This window comes from Conger conger, chromosome 15 (genome assembly GCF_963514075.1).
Source record: "Conger conger chromosome 15, fConCon1.1, whole genome shotgun sequence".
Classification (NCBI taxonomy): domain Eukaryota; kingdom Metazoa; phylum Chordata; class Actinopteri; order Anguilliformes; family Congridae; genus Conger; species Conger conger.
In genome coordinates this window covers 30,925,612-30,944,215 of record NC_083774.1, presented here as the reverse complement: position 1 = coordinate 30,944,215, position 18,604 = coordinate 30,925,612, and the positions used below count along the sequence as shown (strand labels likewise).

Genomic DNA, 18,604 nt, shown 5'->3' with positions numbered 1-18,604 from the left:
ATGCATCCTTTTTGCAACTGAGTAGTTTCTCTGGGCGTTGCTCTTGTCTCAACACTGTAGGTCAAGATGGCATCCTCACACTCTGAGATTTGTGTCAATCCACTGAGAACCACCTTCTCTCATGGGCAGACCTATTATTCTATTTTTCAGCTTTTTGTAAAAAATGGCAGCAGAGGAATTCGATCCAGACCTCTGAAGAGACTGGAACCTTTAACCATTGCAGTGAATTGGTGTGCTTATTGCCTCTGCCATCAACAAAGACAAGGAACTATGGAGTTTTTCAATTAGTAATCATCTGGTGGTCTACAGCAACCAAAATGGGCAAAGTTGAGGGCTCGTTGGTCTAGGGGTATGATTCTCGCTTTGGGTGCGAGAGGTCCCGGGTTCAAATCCCGGACGAGCCCTCTGAAAAGAGCGAGTGATGCATCTTCTTTGCAACTGAGTAGTTTCTCTGGGTGTTGCTCTTGTCTCAACACTGTAGATCAAGATGGCATCCTCACAGTCTGAGATTTCTGTCAATCCACTGAGAACCACCTTCTCTCATGGGCTGACCTATTATTCTATTTTTCAGCTTTTTGCAAAAAATGGCAGCAGAGGAATTCGATCCAGACCTCTGAAGAGACTGGAACCTTTAACCATTGCAGTGAATTGGTGTGCTTATTGCCTCAGCCATCAACAAAGACAAGGAACTATGGAGTTTTTCAATTAGTAATCATCTGGTGGTCTACAGCAACCAAAATGGGCAAAATTGAGGGCTCGTTGGTCTAGGGGTATGATTCTCGCTTTGGGTGCGAGAGATCCCTTGTTCAAATCCCGGATGAGCCCCCTGAAAAGATCGAGTGGTGCATCCTCTTTGCAACTGAGTAGTTTCTCTGGGCGTTGGTCTTGTCTCAACACTGTAGATCAAGATGGCATCCTCACACTCTGAGATTTGTGTCAATCCACTGAGAACCACCTTCTCTCATGGGCTGACCTATTATTCTATTTTGCTGCTTTTTGTAAAAAATGGCAGCAGAGGAATTCGATCCAGACCTCTGAAGAGACTGGAACTTTTAACCAATGCAGTGAATTGGTGTGCTTATTGCCTCAGCCATCAACAAAGTCTAGGAACTATGGGGTTTTTCAATTAGTAACCACCTGGAGGTCTACAGCAAGGAAAAAAAACGCACCTGTGGGCTCAGTGATGTAGGGGTATGATTCCTGCTTTGGGTGCGAGAAGTCCGGGGTTCAAATCCTGGACGAGCCCTCTAAAAAGTGTGAGTGTTGCATATACTTGGCAACTCGGAAGCTTCTCTGGGTGTTGGTATCGTCTCAACACTGTAGATCAAGATGGCATCCTCACAGTCTGAGACCTTTGTCAATCCACTGAGAACCTACTGAGAACCTTCTCTAATGGGCAGGCCTGTTATGCTATTTTTCAGCTTTTTGCAAAAAATGGCAGCAGAGGAATTCGATCCAGACCTCTGAAGAGACTGGAACCTTTAACCATTGCAGTGAATTGGTGTGCTTATTGCCTCTGCCATCAACAAAGACAAGGAACTATGGAGTTTTTCAATTAGTAATCATCTGGTGGTCTACAGCAACCAAAACAGGCAATATTGTGGCTCGTTGGTCTAGGGGTATGATGCTTGCTTCGGGGGCGAGAGGTCCCGGGTTCAAATCCCGGATGAGCCCTCTGAAAAGATCGAGTGATGCATCCTTTTTGCAACTGAGTAGTTTCTCTGGGCGTTGCTCTTGTCTCAACACTGTAGGTCAAGATGGCATCCTCACACTCTGAGATTTGTGTCAATCCACTGAGAACCACCTTCTCTCATGGGCAGACCTATTATTCTATTTTGCAGCTTTTTGTAAAAAATGGCAGCAGAGGAATTCGATCCAGACCTCTGAAGAGACTGGAACCTTTAACCATTGCAGTGAATTGGTGTGCTTATTGCCTCTGCCATCAACAAAGACAAGGAACTATGGAGTTTTTCAATTAGTAATCATCTGGTGGTCTACAGCAACCAAAATGGGCAATATTGTGCCTCGTTGGTCTAGGGGTATGATTCTTGCTTTGGGTGCGAGAGGTCCTGGGTTCAAATCCCGGATGAGCCCTCTGAAAAGATCGAGTGATGCATCCTCTTTGCAACTGAGTAGTTTCTCTGGGCGTTGGTCTTGTCTCAACACTGTAGATCAAGATGGCATCCTCACACTCTGAGATTTGTGTCAATCCACTGAGAACCACCTTCTCTCATGGGCTGACCTATTATTCTATTTTTCAGCTTTTTGCAAAAAATGGCAGCAGAGGAATTCGATCCAGACCTCTGAAGAGACTGGAACCTTTAACCATTGCAGTGAATTGGTGTGCTTATTGCCTCTGCCATCAACAAAGACAAGGAACTACAGAGTTTTTCAATTAGTAGTCATCTGGTGGTCTACAGCAACCAAAATGGGCAAAATTGAGGGCTCGTTGGTCTAGGGGTATGATTCTCGCTTTGGGTGCGAGAGGTCCCTTGTTCAAATCCCGGACAAGCCCTCTGAAAAGATCAAGTGATGCATCCTCTTTGCAACTGAGTAGTTTCTCTGGGCATTGGTCTTGTCTCAACACTGTAGATCAAGATGGCATCCTCACACTCTGAGATTTGTGTCAATCCACTGAGAACCACCTTGTCTCATGGGCTGACCGATTATTCTATTTTGCAGCTTTTTGTAAAAAATGGCAGCAGAGGAATTCGATCCAGACCTCTGAAGAGACTGGAACCTTTAACCAATGCAGTGAATTGGTGTGCTTATTGCCTCAGCCATCAACAAAGTCTATGGAGGAACTATGGAGTTTTTCAATTAGTAATCATCTGGTGGTCTACAGCAACCAAAACGGGCAATGTTGTGGGCTCGTTGGTCTAGGGCAGGGGTCGACAACCCTGGTCCTGGAGAGCCGCAGGGTGTGCTGGCTTTCATTGTTACTTGGTATTAATTGATCAATGAAAGCCGTTGATTACACAGTTAACTGACCTCACCTGGTGTCTTGGGTCTGAATCGGTTGCTTATTTTAAGGTGGAGACAATAGGCAGCACACCCTGCGGCTTTCCTGGACGAGGGTTGCCGACCCCTGGTCTAGGGGTATGATTCTCGCTTTGGGTGCGTGAGGTCTTGGGTTCAAATTCCGGACAAGCTCTCTGAAAAGAGAGAGTGGTGCATCTTCTTTGCAAGTTGGTAGCTTCTCTGGGTGTTGGTCTTGTCTCAACAGTATAGATCAAGATGGCATCCTCACACTCTGAGATTTGTGTCAATCCACTGAGAACCACCTTCTCTCATGGGCTGACCTATTATTCTATTTTGCAGCTTTTTGTAAAAAAGCAGAGGAATTCGATCCAGACCTCTGAAGAGACTGGAACCTTTAACCATTGCAGTGAATTGGTGTGCTTATTGCCTCTGCCATCAACAAAGACAAGGAACTATGGAGTTTTTCAATTAGTAATCATCTGGTGGTCTACAGCAAACAAAACCGACAATATTGTGGCTCGTTGGTCTAGGGGTATGATTCTCGCTTTGGGTGCGTGAGGTCTTTGGTTCAAATTCCGGACAAGCTCTCTGAAAAGAGAGAGTGGTGCATCTTCTTTGCAAGTTGGTAGCTTCTCTGGGTGTTGGTCTTGTCTCAACAGTATAGATCAAGATTGCATCCTCACACTCTGAGATTTGTGTCAATCCACAGAGAACCACCTTCTCTCATGGGCTGACCTATTATTCTATTTTGCAGCTTTTTGTAAAAAAGCAGAGGAATTCGATCCAGACCTCTGAAGAGACTGGAACCTTTAACCATTGCAGTGAATTGGTGTGCTTATTGCCTCTGCCATCAACAAAGACAAGGAACTATGGAGTTTTTCAATTAGTAATCATCTGGTGGTCTACAGCAACCAAAACTGACAATATTGTGGCTCGTTGGTCTAGGGGTATGATTCTCGCTTCGGGTGCGTGAGGTCTTTGGTTCAAATTCCGGACAAGCTCTCTGAAAAGAGCGAGTGATGCATCCTCTTTGCAACTGAGTAGTTTCTCTGGGCGTTGGTCTTGTCTCAACACTGTAGATCAAGATGGCATCCTCACACTCTGAGATTTGTGTCAATCCACTGAGAACCACCTTCTCTCATGGGCTGACCGATTATTCTATTTTGCAGCTTTTTGTAAAAAATGGCAGCAGAGGAATTCGATCCAGACCTCTGAAGAGACTGGAACCTTTAACCAATGCAGTGAATTGGTGTGCTTATTGCCTCAGCCATCAACAAAGTCTAGGAACTATGGGGTTTTTCAATTAGTAACCACCTGGAGGTCTACAGCAAGGAAAAAAAACGCACCTGTGGGCTCAGTGATGTAGGGGTATGATTCCTGCTTTGGGTGCGAGAAGTCCGGGGTTCAAATCCTGGACGAGCCCTCTAAAAAGTGTGAATGTTGCATATACTTGGCAACTCGGAAGCTTCTCTGGGTGTTGGTATCGTCTCAACACTGTAGATCAAGATGGCATCCTCACAGTCTGAGACCTTTGTCAATCCACTGAGAACCTACTGAGAACCTTCTCTCATGGGCAGGCCTGTTATGCTATTTTTCAGCTTTTTGCAAAAAATGGCAGCAGAGGAATTCGATCCAGACCTCTGAAGAGACTGGAACCTTTAACCATTGCAGTGAATTGGTGTGCTTATTGCCTCTGCCATCAACAAAGACAAGGAACTATGGAGTTTTTCAATTAGTAACCACCTGGAGGTCTACAGCAAGGAAAAAAAACGCACCTGTGGGCTCAATGATGTAGGGGTATGATTCCTGCTTTGGGTGCGAGAAGTCCGGGGTTCAAATCCTGGACGAGCCCTCTAAAAAGTGTGAATGTTGCATATACTTGGCAACTCGGAAGCTTCTCTGGGTGTTGGTATCGTCTCAACACTGTAGATCAAGATGGCAGCCTCACAGTCTGAGACCTTTTTCAATCCACTGAGAACCTACTGAGAACCTTCTCTCAGGGGCAGGCCTGTTATGCTATTTTTCAGCTTTTTGTAAAAAATGGCAGCAGAGGAATTCGATCCAGACCTCTGAAGAGACTGGAACCTTTAACCAGTGCAGTGAATTGGTGTGCTTATTGCCTCTGCCATCAACAAAGACAAGGAACTATGGAGTTTTTCAATTAGTAATCATCTGGTGGTCTACAGCAACCAAAACGGGCAATGTTGTGGGCTCGTTGGTCTAGGGAAGGGGTCGACAACCCTGGTCCTGGAGAGCCGCAGGGTGTGCTGGCTTTCATTTTTACTTGGTATTAATTGATCAATGAAAGCCGTTGATTACACAGTTAACTCACCTCACCTGGTTTCTTGGGTCTGAATCGGTTGCTTATTTTAAGGTGGAGACAAAAGGCAGCACACCCTGCGGCTTTCCAGGATCAGGGTTGCCGACCCCTGGTCTAGGGGTATGATTCTTGCTTTGGGTGCGTGAGGTCTTGGGTTCAAATTCCGGACAAGCTCTCTGAAAAGAGAGAGTGGTGCATCTTCTTTGCAAGTTGGTAGCTTCTCTGGGTGTTGGTCTTGTCTCAACAGTATAGATCAAGATGGCATCCTCACACTCTGAGATTTGTGTCAATCCACTGAGAACCACCTTCTCTCATGGGCTGACCTATTATTCTATTTTGCAGCTTTTTGTAAAAAAGCAGAGGAATTCGATCCAGACCTCTGAAGAGACTGGAACCTTTAACCATTGCAGTGAATTGGTGTGCTTATTGCCTCTGCCATCAACAAAGACAAGGAACTATGGAGTTTTTCAATTAGTAATCATCTGGTGGTCTACAGCAACCAAAACTGACAATATTGGGGCTCGTTGGTCTAGGGGTATGATTCGCGCTTCGGGTGCGAGAGGTCCCGGGTTCAAATCCCGGATGAGCCCTCTGAAAAGAAGGAGTGGTGCATCTTCTTTGCAAGTTGGTAGCTTCTCTGGGTGTTGCTCTTGTCTCAACAGTATAGATCAAGATGGCATCCTCACACTCTGAGATTTGTGTCAATCCACTGAGAACCACCTTCTCTCATGGGCTGACCTATTATTCTATTTTGCAGCTTTTTGTAAAAAAGCAGAGGAATTCGATCCAGACCTCTGAAGAGACTGGAACCTTTAACCATTGCAGTGAATTGGTGTGCTTATTGCCTCTGCCATCAACAAAGACAAGGAACTATGGAGTTTTTCAATTAGTAATCATCTGGTGGTCTACAGCAACCAAAACCGACAATATTGTGGCTCGTTGGTCTAGGGGTATGATTCTCGCTTTGGGTGCGTGAGGTCTTTGGTTCAAATTCCGGACAAGCTCTCTGAAAAGAGAGAGTGGTGCATCTTCTTTGCAAGTTGGTAGCTTCTCTGGGTGTTGGTCTTGTCTCAACAGTATAGATCAAGATTGCATCCTCACACTCTGAGATTTGTGTCAATCCACAGAGAACCACCTTCTCTCATGGGCTGACCTATTATTCTATTTTGCAGCTTTTTGTAAAAAAGCAGAGGAATTCGATCCAGACCTCTGAAGAGACTGGAACCTTTAACCATTGCAGTGAATTGGTGTGCTTATTGCCTCTGCCATCAACAAAGACAAGGAACTATGGAGTTTTTCAATTAGTAATCATCTGGTGGTCTACAGCAACCAAAACTGACAATATTGTGGCTCGTTGGTCTAGGGGTATGATTCTCGCTTCGGGTGCGTGAGGTCTTTGGTTCAAATTCCGGACAAGCTCTCTGAAAAGAGCGAGTGATGCATCCTCTTTGCAACTGAGTAGTTTCTCTGGGCGTTGGTCTTGTCTCAACACTGTAGATCAAGATGGCATCCTCACACTCTGAGATTTGTGTCAATCCACTGAGAACCACCTTCTCTCATGGGCTGACCGATTATTCTATTTTGCAGCTTTTTGTAAAAAAGCAGAGGAATTCGATCCAGACCTCTGAAGAGACTGGAACCTTTAACCAATGCAGTGAATTGGTGTGCTTATTGCCTCTGCCATCAACAAAGACAAGGAACTATGGAGTTTTTCAATTAGTAATCATCTGGTGGTCTACAGCAACCAAAACTGGCAATATTGTGGCTCGTTGGTCTAGGGGTATGATTCTCGCTTCGGGTGCGAGAGGTCCCGGGTTCAAATCCCGGATGAGCCCTCTGAAAAGAAGGAGTGGTGCATCTTCTTTGCAAGTTGGTAGCTTCTCTGGGTGTTGCTCTTGTCTCAACAGTATAGATCAAGATGGCATCCTCACACTCTGAGATTTGTGTCAATCCACTGAGAACCACCTTCTCTCATGGGCTGACCTATTATTCTATTTTGCAGCTTTTTGTAAAAAATGGCAGCAGAGGAATTCGATCCAGACCTCTGAAGAGACTGGAACCTTTAACCATTGCAGTGAATTGGTGTGCTTATTGCCTCTGCCATCAACAAAGACAAGGAACTATGGAGTTTTTCAATTAGTAATCATCTGGTGGTCTACAGCAACCAAAACTGGCAATATTGTGGCTCGTTGGTCTAGGGGTATGATTCTCGCTTCGGGTGCGAGAGGTCCCGGGTTCAAATCCCGGACAAGCCCTCTGAAAAGATCGAGTGATGCATACTCTTTGCAACGGAGTAGTTTCTCTGGGCGTTGGTCTTGTCTCAACACTGTAGATCAAGATGGCATCCTCACACTCTGAGATTTTTGTCAATCCACTGAGAACCACCTTCTCTCATGGGCTGACCTATTATTCTATTTTGCAGCTTTTTGTAAAAAATGGCAGCAGAGGAATTCGATCCAGACCTCTGAAGAGACTGGAACCTTTAACCATTGCAGTGAATTGGTGTGCTTATTGCCTCAGTCATCAACAAAGACAAGGAACTATGGAGTTTTTCAATTGGTAATCATCTGGTGGTCTACAGCAACCAAAATGGGCAAAGTTGTGGCCTCGTTGGTCTAGGGGTATGATTCTCGCTTTGGGTGCGAGAGGTCCCGGGTTAAATCCCGGATGAGCCCTCTGAAAAGATCGAGTGATGCATCCTCTTTGCAACTGAGTAGTTTCTCTGGGCGTTGGTCTTGTCTCAACACTGTAGATCAAGATGGCATCCTCACAGTCTGAGACCTTTGTCAATCCACTGAGAACCTACTGAGAACCTTCTCTAATGGGCAGGCCTGTTATGCTATTTTTCAGCTTTTTGCAAAAAATGGCAGCAGAGGAATTCGATCCAGACCTCTGAAGAGACTGGAACCTTTAACCATTGCAGTGAATTGGTGTGCTTATTGCCTCTGCCATCAACAAAGACAAGGAACTATGGAGTTTTTCAATTAGTAATCATCTGGTGGTCTACAGCAACCAAAATGGGCAAAATTGAGGGCTCGTTGGTCTAGGGGTATGACTCGCGCTTTGGGTGCGAGAGCTCGCTTGTTCAAATCCCGGACGAGCCCTCTGAAAAGATTGAGTGGTGCATCCTCTTTGCAACTGAGTAGTTTCTCTGGGCGTTGGTCTTGTCTCAACACTGTAGATCATGATGGCATCCTCACACTCTGAGATTTGTGTCAATCCACTGAGAACCACCTTCTCTCATGGGCTGACCTATTATTCTATTTTGCAGCTTTTTGTAAAAAATGGCAGCAGAGGAATTCGATCCAGACCTCTGAAGAGACTGGAACTTTAACCATTGCAGTGAATTGGTGTGCTTATTGCCTCTGCCATCAACAAAGACAAGGAACTATGGAGTTTTTCAATTAGTAATCATCTGGTGGTCTACAGCAACCAAAACTGGCAATATTGTGGCTCGTTGGTCTAGGGGTATGATTCTCGCTTCGGGTGCGAGAGGTCCCGGGTTCAGATCCCGGACGAGCCCTCTGAAAAGATCGAGTGATGCATACTCTTTGCAACGGAGTAGTTTCTCTGGGCGTTGGTCTTGTCTCAACACTGTAGATCAAGATGGCATCCTCACACTCTGAGATTTGTGTCAATCCACTGAGAACCACCTTTTCTCATGGGCTGACCTATTATTCTATTTTGCAGCTTTTTGTAAAAAATGGCAGCAGAGGAATTCGATCCAGACCTCTGAAGAGACTGGAACCTTTAACCAATGCAGTGAATTGGTGTGCTTATTGCCTCAGCCATCAACAAAGTCTAGGAACTCTGGGGTTTTTCAATTAGTAACCACCTGGAGGTCTACAGCAAGGAAAAAAAACGCACCTGTGGGCTCAATGATGTAGGGGTATGATTCCTGCTTTGGGTGCGAGAAGTCCGGGGTTCAAATCCTGGACGAGCCCTCTAAAAAGTGTGAATGTTGCATATACTTGGCAACTCGGAAGCTTCTCTGGGTGTTGGTATCGTCTCAACACTGTAGATCAAGATGGCAGCCTCACAGTCTGAGACCTTTTTCAATCCACTGAGAACCTACTGAGAACCTTCTCTCAGGGGCAGGCCTGTTATGCTATTTTTCAGCTTTTTGTAAAAAATGGCAGCAGAGGAATTCGATCCAGACCTCTGAAGAGACTGGAACCTTTAACCATTGCAGTGAATTGGTGTGCTTATTGCCTCTGCCATCAACAAAGACAAGGAACTATGGAGTTTTTCAATTAGTAATCATCTGGTGGTCTAAAGCAACCAAAACGGGCAATGTTGTGGGCTCGTTGGTCTAGGGCAGGGGTCGACAACCCTGGTCCTGGAGAGCCGCAGGGTGTGCTGGCTTTCATTGTTACTTGGTATTAATTGATCAATGAAAGCCGTTGATTACACAGTTAACTCACCTCACCTGGTTTCTTGGGTCTGAATCGGTTGCTTATTTTAAGGTGGAGACAAAAGGCAGCACACCCTGCGGCTTTCCAGGACCAAGGTTGCCGACCCCTGGTCTAGGGGTATGATTCTCGGTTTGGGTGCGTGAGGTCTTGGGTTCAAATTCCGGACAAGCTCTCTGAAAAGAGAGAGTGGTGCATCTTCTTTGCAAGTTGGTAGCTTCTCTGGGTGTTGCTCTTGTCTCAACAGTATAGATCAAGATGGCATCCTCACACTCTGAGATTTGTGTCAATCCACTGAGAACCACCTTCTCTCATGGGCTGACCTATTATTCTATTTTGCAGCTTTTTGTAAAAAATGGCAGCAGAGGAATTCGATCCAGACCTCTGAAGAGACTGGAACCTTTAACCATTGCAGTGAATTGGTGTGCTTATTGCCTCTGCCATCAACAAAGACAAGGAACTATGGAGTTTTTCAATTGGTAATCTTCTGGTGGTCTACAGCAACCAAAATGGGCAAAGTTGTGGGCTCGTTGGTCTAGGGGTATGATTCTCGCTTTGGGTGCGAGAGGTCCCGGGTTCAAATCCCGGACGAGCCCTCTGAAAAGAGCGAGTGATGCATCTTCTTTGCAACTGAGTAGTTTCTCTGGGTGTTGCTCTTGTCTCAACACTGTAGATCAAGATGGCATCCTCACAGTCTGAGATTTGTGTCAATCCACTGAGAACCACCTTCTCTCATGGGCTGACCTATTATTCTATTTTTCAGCTTTTTGCAAAAAATGGCAGCAGAGGAATTCGATCCAGACCTCTGAAGAGACTGGAACCTTTAACCATTGCAGTGAATTGGTGTGCTTATTGCCTCTGCCATCAACAAAGACAAGGAACTATGGAGTTTTTCAATTAGTAACCACCTGGAGGTCTACAGCAAGGAAAAAAAACGCACCTGTGGGCTCAATGATGTAGGGGTATGATTCCTGCTTTGGGTGCGAGAAGTCGGGGGTTCAAATCCTGGACGAGCCCTCTAAAAAGTGTGAATGTTGCATATACTTGGCAACTCGGAAGCTTCTCTGGGTGTTGGTATCGTCTCAACACTGTAGATCAAGATGGCAGCCTCACAGTCTGAGACCTTTTTCAATCCACTGAGAACCTACTGAGAACCTTCTCTCATGGGCAGGCCTGTTATGCTATTTTTCAGCTTTTTGTAAAAAATGGCAGCAGAGGAATTCGATCCAGACCTCTGAAGAGACTGGAACCTTTAACCAGTGCAGTGAATTGGTGTGCTTATTGCCTCTGCCATCAACAAAGACAAGGAACTATGGAGTTTTTCAATTAGTAATCATCTGGTGGTCTACAGCAACCAAAACGGGCAATGTTGTGGGCTCGTTGGTCTAGGGCAGGGGTCGACAACCCTGGTCCTGGAGAGCCGCAGGGTGTGCTGGCTTTCATTGTTACTTGGTATTAATTGATCAATGAAAGCCGTTGATTACACAGTTAACTCACCTCACCTGGTTTCTTGGGTCTGAATCGGTTGCTTATTTTAAGGTGGAGACAAAAGGCAGCACACCCTGCGGCTTTCCAGGGCCAGGTTTGCCGACCCCTGGTCTAGGGGTATGATTCTCGCTTTGGGTGCGTGAGGTCTTGGGTTCAAATTCCGGACAAGCTCTCTGAAAAGAGAGAGTGGTGCATCTTCTTTGAAAGTTGGTAGCTTCTCTGGGTGTTGGTATTGTCTCAACAGTATAGATCAAGATGGCATCCTCACAGTCTGAGACCTTTGTCAATCCACTGAGAACCTTCTCTAATGGGCAGGCCTGTTATGCTATTTTTCAGCTTTTTGCAAAAAATGGCAGCAGAGGAATTCGATCCAGACCTCTGAAGAGACTGGAACCTTTAACCATTGCAGTGAATTGGTGTGCTTATTGCCTCTGCCATCAACAAAGACAAGGAACTATGGAGTTTTTCAATTAGTAATCATCTGGTGGTCTACAGCAACCAAGACGGGCAATATTGTGGCTGGTTGGTCTAGGGGTATGATTCTTGCTTCGGGTGCGAGAGGTCCTGGGTTCAAATCCCGGACGAGCCCTCTGAAAAGATCGAGTGATGCATCCTCTTTGCAACTGAGTAGTTTCTCTGGGCGTTGGTCTTGTCTCAACACTGTAGATCAAGATGGCATCCTCACACTCTGAGATTTGTGTCAATCCACTGAGAACCACCTTCTCTCATGGGCTGACCTATTATTCTATTTTGCAGCTTTTTGTATAAAATGGCAGCAGAGGAATTCGATCCAGACCTCTGAAGAGACTGGAACCTTTAACCAATGCAGTGAATTGGTGTGCTTATTGCCTCAGCCATCAACAAAGTCTAGGAACTATGGGGTTTTTCAATTAGTAACCACCTGGAGGTCTACAGCAAGGAAAAAAAACGCACCTGTGGGCTCAGTGATGTAGGGGTATGATTCCTGCTTTGGGTGCGAGAAGTCTGGGGTTCAAATCCTGGACGAGCCCTCTAAAAAGTGTGAATGTTGCATATACTTGGCAACTCGGAAGCTTCTCTGGGTGTTGGTATCGTCTCAACACTGTAGATCAAGATGGCATCCTCACAGTCTGAGACCTTTGTCAATCCACTGAGAACCTACTGAGTTCTCTCATGGGCAGGCCTGTTATGCTATTTTTCAGCTTTTTGTAAAAAATGGCAGAGGAGGAATTCGATCCAGACCTCTGAAGAGACTGGAACCTTTAACCATTGCAGTGAATTGGTGTGCTTATTGCCTCTGCCATCAACAAAGACAAGGAACTATGGAGTTTTTCAATTAGTAATCATCTGGCGGTCTACAGCAACCCAAATGGGCAAAGTTGAGGGCTCGTTGGTCTAGGGGTATGATTCTCGCTTTGGGTGCGAGAGGTCCCGGCTTCAAATCCCGGACGAGCCCTCTGAAAAGAGCGAGTGATGCATCTTCTTTGCAACTGAGTAGTTTCTCTGGGTGTTGCTCTTGTCTCAACACTGTAGATCAAGATGGCATCCTCACAGTCTGAGATTTGTGTCAATCCACTGAGAACCAGCTTCTCTCATGGGCTGACCTATTATTCTATTTTTCAGCTTTTTGCAAAAAATGGCAGCAGAGGAATTCGATCCAGACCTCTGAAGAGACTGGAACCTTTAACCATTGCAGTGAATTGGTGTGCTTATTGCCTCTGCCATCAACAAAGACAAGGAACTATGGAGTTTTTCAATTAGTAATCATCTGGTGGTCTACAGCAACCAAAATGGGCAAAATTGAGGGCTCGTTGGTCTAGGGGTATGATTCTCGCTTTGGGTGCGAGAGATCCCTTGTTCAAATCCCGGATGAGCCCTCTGAAAAGATCGAGTGGTGCATCCTCTTTGCAACTGAGTAGTTTCTCTGGGCGTTGGTCTTGTCTCAACACTGTAGATCAAGATGGCATCCTCACACTCTGAGATTTGTGTCAATCCACTGAGAACCACCTTCTCTCATGGGCAGACCTATTATTCTATTTTGCAGCTTTTTGTAAAAAATGGCAGCAGAGGAATTCGATCCAGACCTCTGAAGAGACTGGAACCTTTAACCAATGCAGTGAATTGGTGTGCTTATTGCCTCAGCCATCAACAAAGTCTAGGAACTATGGGGTTTTTCAATTAGTAACCACCTGGAGGTCTACAGCAAGGAAAAAAAACGCACCTGTGGGCTCAGTGATGTAGGGGTATGATTCCTGCTTTGGGTGCGAGAAGTCTGGGGTTCAAATCCTGGACGAGCCCTCTAAAAAGTGTGAATGTTGCATATACTTGGCAACTCGGAAGCTTCTCTGGGTGTTGGTATCGTCTCAACACTGTAGATCAAGATGGCATCCTCACAGTCTGAGACCTTTGTCAATCCACTGAGAACCTACTGAGTTCTCTCATGGGCAGGCCTGTTATGCTATTTTTCAGCTTTTTGCAAAAAATGGCAGCAGAGGAATTCGATCCAGACCTCTGAAGAGACTGGAACCTTTAACCATTGCAGTGAATTGGTGTGCTTATTGCCTCTGCCATCAACAAAGACAAGGAACTATGGAGTTTTTCAATTAGTAATCATCTGGTGGTCTACAGCAACCAAAACGTGCAATATTGTGGCTCGTTGGTCTAGGGGTATGATTCTAGCTTTGGGTGCGAGAGGTCCGGGGTTCAAATCCCGGACGAGCCCTCTGAAAAGATCGAGTGATGCATCCTCTTTGCAACTGAGTAGTTTCGCTGGACGTTGGTCTTGTCTCAACACTGTAGATCAAGATGGCATCCTCACACTCGGAGATTTGTGTCAATCCACTGAGAACCTACTGAGAACCTTCTCTAATGGGCAGGCCTGTTATGCTATTTTTCAGCTTTTTGTAAAAAATGGCAGCAGAGGAATTCTCTGACGAGCCCTCTGAAAAGATCGAGTGATGCATCCTCTTTGCAACTGAGTAGTTTCTCTGGGCGTTGGTCTTGTCTCAACACTGTAGATCAAGATGGCATCCTCACAGTCTGAGACCTTTGTCAATCCACTGAGAACCTACTGAGAACCTTCTCTAATGGGCAGGCCTGTTATGCTATTTTTCAGCTTTTTGCAAAAAATGGCAGCAGAGGAATTCGATCCAGACCTCTGAAGAGACTGGAACCTTTAACCATTGCAGTGAATTGGTGTGCTTATTGCCTCTGCCATCAACAAAGACAAGGAACTATGGAGTTTTTCAATTAGTAATCATCTGGTGGTCTACAGCAACCAAAACAGGCAATATTGTGGCTCGTTGGTCTAGGGGTATGATTCTTGCTTCGGGTGCGAGAGGTCCCGGGTTTAAATCCCGGATGAGCCCTTTGAAAAGATGGAGTGATGCATCCTCTTTGCAACTGAGTAGTTTCTCTGGGCGTTGGTCTTGTCTCAACACTGTAGATCAAGATGGCATCCTCACACTCTGAGATTTGTGTCAATCCACTGAGAACCACCTTCTCTCATGGGCTGACCTATTATTCTATTTTGCAGCTTTTTGTAAAAAATGGCAGCAGAGGAATTCGATCCAGACCTCTGAAGAGACTGGAACCTTTAACCATTGCAGTGAATTGGTGTGGTTATTGCCTCTGCCATCAACAAAGACAAGGAACTATGGAGTTTTTCAATTAGTAATCATCTGGTGGTCTACAGCAACCAAAACCTGCAATATTGTGGCTCGTTGGTCTAGGGTTATGATTCTCGCTTCGGGTGCGAGAGGTCCCGGGTTCAAATCCCGGACGAGCCCTCTGAAAAGATCGAGTGATGCATCCTCTTTGCAACTGAGTAGTTTCTCTGGGCGTTGGTCTTGTCTCAACACTGTAGATCAAGATGGCATCCTCACACTCTGAGATTTGTGTCAATCCACTGAGAACCACCTTCTCTCATGGGCTGACCTATTATTCTATTTTGCAGCTTTTTGTAAAAAATGGCAGCAGAGGAATTCGATCCAGACCTCTGAAGAGACTGGAACCTTTAACCATTGCAGTGAATTGGTGTGCTTATTGCCTCTGCCATCAACAAAGACAAGGAACTATGGAGTTTTTCAATTAGTAATCATCTGGTGGTCTACAGCAACCAAGACGGGCAATATTGTGGCTGGTTGGTCTAGGGGTATGATTCTCGCTTAGGGTGCGAGAGGTCCCGTGTTCAAATCCCGGACGAGCCCTCTGAAAAGATCGAGTGATGCATCCTCTTTGCAACTGAGTAGTTTCTCTGGGCGTTGGTCTTGTCTCAACACTGTAGATCAAGATGGCATCCTCACACTCTGAGATTTGTGTCAATCCACTGAGAACCACCTTCTCTCATGGGCTGACCTATTATTCTATTTTGCAGCTTTTTGTAAAAAATGGCAGCAGAGGAATTCGATCCAGACCTCTGAAGAGACTGGAACCTTTAACCAATGCAGTGAATTGGTGTGCTTATTGCCTCAGCCATCAACAAAGTCTAGGAACTATGGGGTTTTTCAATTAGTAACCACCTGGAGGTCTACAGCAAGGAAAAAAAACGCACCTGTGGGCTCAGTGATGTAGGGGTATGATTCTCGCTTTGGGTGCGAGAGATCCCTTGTTCAAATCCCGGATGAGCCCTCTGAAAAGATCGAGTGGTGCATCCTCTTTGCAACTGAGTAGTTTCTCTGGGCGTTGGTCTTGTCTCAACACTGTAGATCAAGATGGCATCCTCACACTCTGAGATTTGTGTCAATCCACTGAGAACCACCTTCTCTCATGGGCTGACCTATTATTCTATTTTGCAGCTTTTTGTAAAAAATGGCAGCAGAGGAATTCGATCCAGACCTCTGAAGAGACTGGAACCTTTAACCAATGCAGTGAATTGGTGTGCTTATTGCCTCAGCCATCAACAAAGTCTAGGAACTATGGGGTTTTTCAATTAGTAACCACCTGGAGGTCTACAGCAAGGAAAAAAAACGCACCAGTGGGCTCAGTGATGTAGGGGTATGATTCCTGCTTCGGGTGCGAGAAGTCCGGGGTTCAAATCCTGGACGAGCCCTCTAAAAAGTGTGAGTGTTGCATATACTTGGCAACTCGGAAGCTTCTCTGGGTGTTGGTATCGTCTCAACACTGTAGATCAAGATGGCATCCTCACAGTCTGAGACCTTTGTCAATCCACTGAGAACCTACTGAGAACCTTCTCTAATGGGCAGGCCTGTTATGCTATTTTTCAGCTTTTTGCAAAAAATGGCAGCAGAGGAATTCGATCCAGACCTCTGAAGAGACTGGAACCTTTAACCATTGCAGTGAATTGGTGTGCTTATTGCCTCTGCCATCAACAAAGACAAGGAACTATGGAGTTTTTCAATTAGTAATCATCTGGTGGTCTACAGCAACCGAAACAGGCAATATTGTGGCTCGTTGGTCTAGGGGTATGATTCTTGCTTCGGGGGCGAGAGGTCCCGGCTTCAAATCCCGGATGAGCCCTCTGAAAAGATCGAGTGATGCATCCTTTTTGCAACTGAGTAGTTTCTCTGGGCGTTGGTCTTGTCTCAACACTGTAGATCAAGATGGCATCCTCACACTCTGAGATTTGTGTCAATCCACTGAGAACCACCTTCTCTCATGGGCAGACCTATTATTCTATTTTGCAGCTTTTTGTAAAAAATGGCAGCAGAGGAATTCGATCCAGACCTCTGAAGAGACTGGAACCTTTAACCATTGCAGTGAATTGGTGTGCTTATTGCCTCTGCCATCAACAAAGACAAGGAACTATGGAGTTTTTCAATTAGTAACCACCTGGAGGTCTACAGCAAGGAAAAAAAACGCACCTGTGGGCTCAGTGATGTAGGGGTATGATTCCTGCTTTGGGTGCGAGAAGTCCGGGGTTCAAATCCTGGACGAGCCCTCTAAAAAGTGTGAGTGTTGCATATACTTGGCAACTCGGAAGCTTCTCTGGGTGTTGGTATCGTCTCAACACTGTAGATCAAGATGGCATCCTCACAGTCTGAGACCTTTGTCAATCCACTGAGAACCTACTGAGAACCTTCTCTAATGGGCAGGCCTGTTATGCTATTTTTCAGCTTTTTGCAAAAAATGGCAGCAGAGGAATTCGATCCAGACCTCTGAAGAGACTGGAACCTTTAACCATTGCAGTGAATTGGTGTGCTTATTGCCTCTGCCATCAACAAAGACAAGGAACTATGGAGTTTTTCAATTAGTAATCATCTGGTGGTCTACAGCAACCAAAATGGGCAAAGTTGAGGGCTCGTTGGTCTAGGGGTATGATTCTCGCTTTGGGTGCGAGAGGTCCCGGCTTCAAATCCCGGACGAGCCCTCTGAAAAGAGCGAGTGATGCATCTTCTTTGCAACTGAGTAGTTTCTCTGGGTGTTGCTCTTGTCTCAACACTGTAGATCAAGATGGCATCCTCACAGTCTGAGATTTGTGTCAATCCACTGAGAACCACCTTCTCTCATGGGCTGACCTATTATTCTATTTTTCAGCTTTTTGCAGAAAATGGCAGCAGAGGAATTCGATCCAGACCTCTGAAGAGACTGGAACCTTTAAACATTGCAGTGAATTGGTGTGCTTATTGCCTCTGCCATCAACAAAGACAAGGAACTATGGAGTTTTTCAATTAGTAATCATCTGGTGGTCTACAGCAACCAAAACAGGCAATATTGTGGCTCGTTGGTCTAGGGGTATGATGCTTGCTTCGGGGGCGAGAGGTCCCGGGTTCAAATCCCGAATGAGCCCTCTGAAAAGATCGAGTGATGCATCCTTTTTGCAACTGAGTAGTTTCTCTGGGCGTTGCTCTTGTCTCAACACTGTAGGTCAAGATGGCATCCTCACACTCTGAGATTTGTGTCAATCCACTGAGAACCACCTTCTCTCATGGGCAGACCTATTATTCTATTTTGCAGCTTTTTGTAAAAAATGGCAGCAGAGGAATTCGATCCAGACCTCTGAAGAGACTGGAACCTTTAACCATTGCAGTGAATTGGTGTGCTTATTGCCTCTGCCATCAACAAAGACAAGGAACTATGGAGTTTTTCAATTAGTAACCACCTGGAGGTCTACAGCAAGGAAAAAAAACGCACCTGTGGGCTCAGTGATGTAGGGGTATGATTCCTGCTTTGGGTGCGAGAAGTCCGGGGTTCAAATCCTGGACGAGCCCTCTAAAAAGTGTGAGTGTTGCATATACTTGGCAACTCGGAAGCTTCTCTGGGTGTTGGTATCGTCTCAACACTGTAGATCAAGATGGCATCCTCACAGTCTGAGACCTTTGTCAATCCACTGAGAACCTACTGAGAACCTTCTTTAATGGGCAGGCCTGTTATGCTATTTTTCAGCTTTTTGCAAAAAATGGCAGCAGAGGAATTCGATCCAGACCTCTGAAGAGACTGGAACCTTTAACCATTGCAGTGAATT

At 45.6% G+C, this 18,604-nt stretch overlaps 12 non-coding genes across 12 annotated transcripts; all 12 read left to right on the top strand.

Annotated features, from left to right (window-relative positions):
* Window positions 1–332: 332 nt before the first annotated feature.
* trnap-ugg (transfer RNA proline (anticodon UGG)) lies at window positions 333–404 on the top strand. The gene has a single exon. It is a non-coding gene; the product is annotated as a tRNA-Pro (tRNA).
* Window positions 405–1,602: 1,198 nt separating this feature from the next.
* trnap-cgg (transfer RNA proline (anticodon CGG)) lies at window positions 1,603–1,674 on the top strand. The gene has a single exon. It is a non-coding gene; the product is annotated as a tRNA-Pro (tRNA).
* Window positions 1,675–5,820: 4,146 nt separating this feature from the next.
* Window positions 5,821–5,892, top strand: trnap-cgg (transfer RNA proline (anticodon CGG)). Its single transcript has one exon. It is a non-coding gene; the product is annotated as a tRNA-Pro (tRNA).
* A 1,173-nt stretch (window positions 5,893–7,065) lies between these two features.
* On the top strand, window positions 7,066–7,137 carry trnap-cgg (transfer RNA proline (anticodon CGG)). The gene has a single exon. It is a non-coding gene; the product is annotated as a tRNA-Pro (tRNA).
* A 348-nt stretch (window positions 7,138–7,485) lies between these two features.
* Window positions 7,486–7,557, top strand: trnap-cgg (transfer RNA proline (anticodon CGG)). The gene has a single exon. It is a non-coding gene; the product is annotated as a tRNA-Pro (tRNA).
* A 1,196-nt stretch (window positions 7,558–8,753) lies between these two features.
* trnap-cgg (transfer RNA proline (anticodon CGG)) lies at window positions 8,754–8,825 on the top strand. The gene has a single exon. It is a non-coding gene; the product is annotated as a tRNA-Pro (tRNA).
* A 1,413-nt stretch (window positions 8,826–10,238) lies between these two features.
* trnap-ugg (transfer RNA proline (anticodon UGG)) lies at window positions 10,239–10,310 on the top strand. The gene has a single exon. It is a non-coding gene; the product is annotated as a tRNA-Pro (tRNA).
* Window positions 10,311–11,719: 1,409 nt separating this feature from the next.
* trnap-cgg (transfer RNA proline (anticodon CGG)) lies at window positions 11,720–11,791 on the top strand. Its single transcript has one exon. It is a non-coding gene; the product is annotated as a tRNA-Pro (tRNA).
* Window positions 11,792–12,565: 774 nt separating this feature from the next.
* trnap-ugg (transfer RNA proline (anticodon UGG)) lies at window positions 12,566–12,637 on the top strand. Its single transcript has one exon. It is a non-coding gene; the product is annotated as a tRNA-Pro (tRNA).
* Window positions 12,638–14,477: 1,840 nt separating this feature from the next.
* trnap-cgg (transfer RNA proline (anticodon CGG)) lies at window positions 14,478–14,549 on the top strand. Its single transcript has one exon. It is a non-coding gene; the product is annotated as a tRNA-Pro (tRNA).
* A 348-nt stretch (window positions 14,550–14,897) lies between these two features.
* On the top strand, window positions 14,898–14,969 carry trnap-cgg (transfer RNA proline (anticodon CGG)). The gene has a single exon. It is a non-coding gene; the product is annotated as a tRNA-Pro (tRNA).
* Window positions 14,970–17,437: 2,468 nt separating this feature from the next.
* Window positions 17,438–17,509, top strand: trnap-ugg (transfer RNA proline (anticodon UGG)). The gene has a single exon. It is a non-coding gene; the product is annotated as a tRNA-Pro (tRNA).
* The last annotated feature ends 1,095 nt before the right edge of the window (window positions 17,510–18,604 follow it).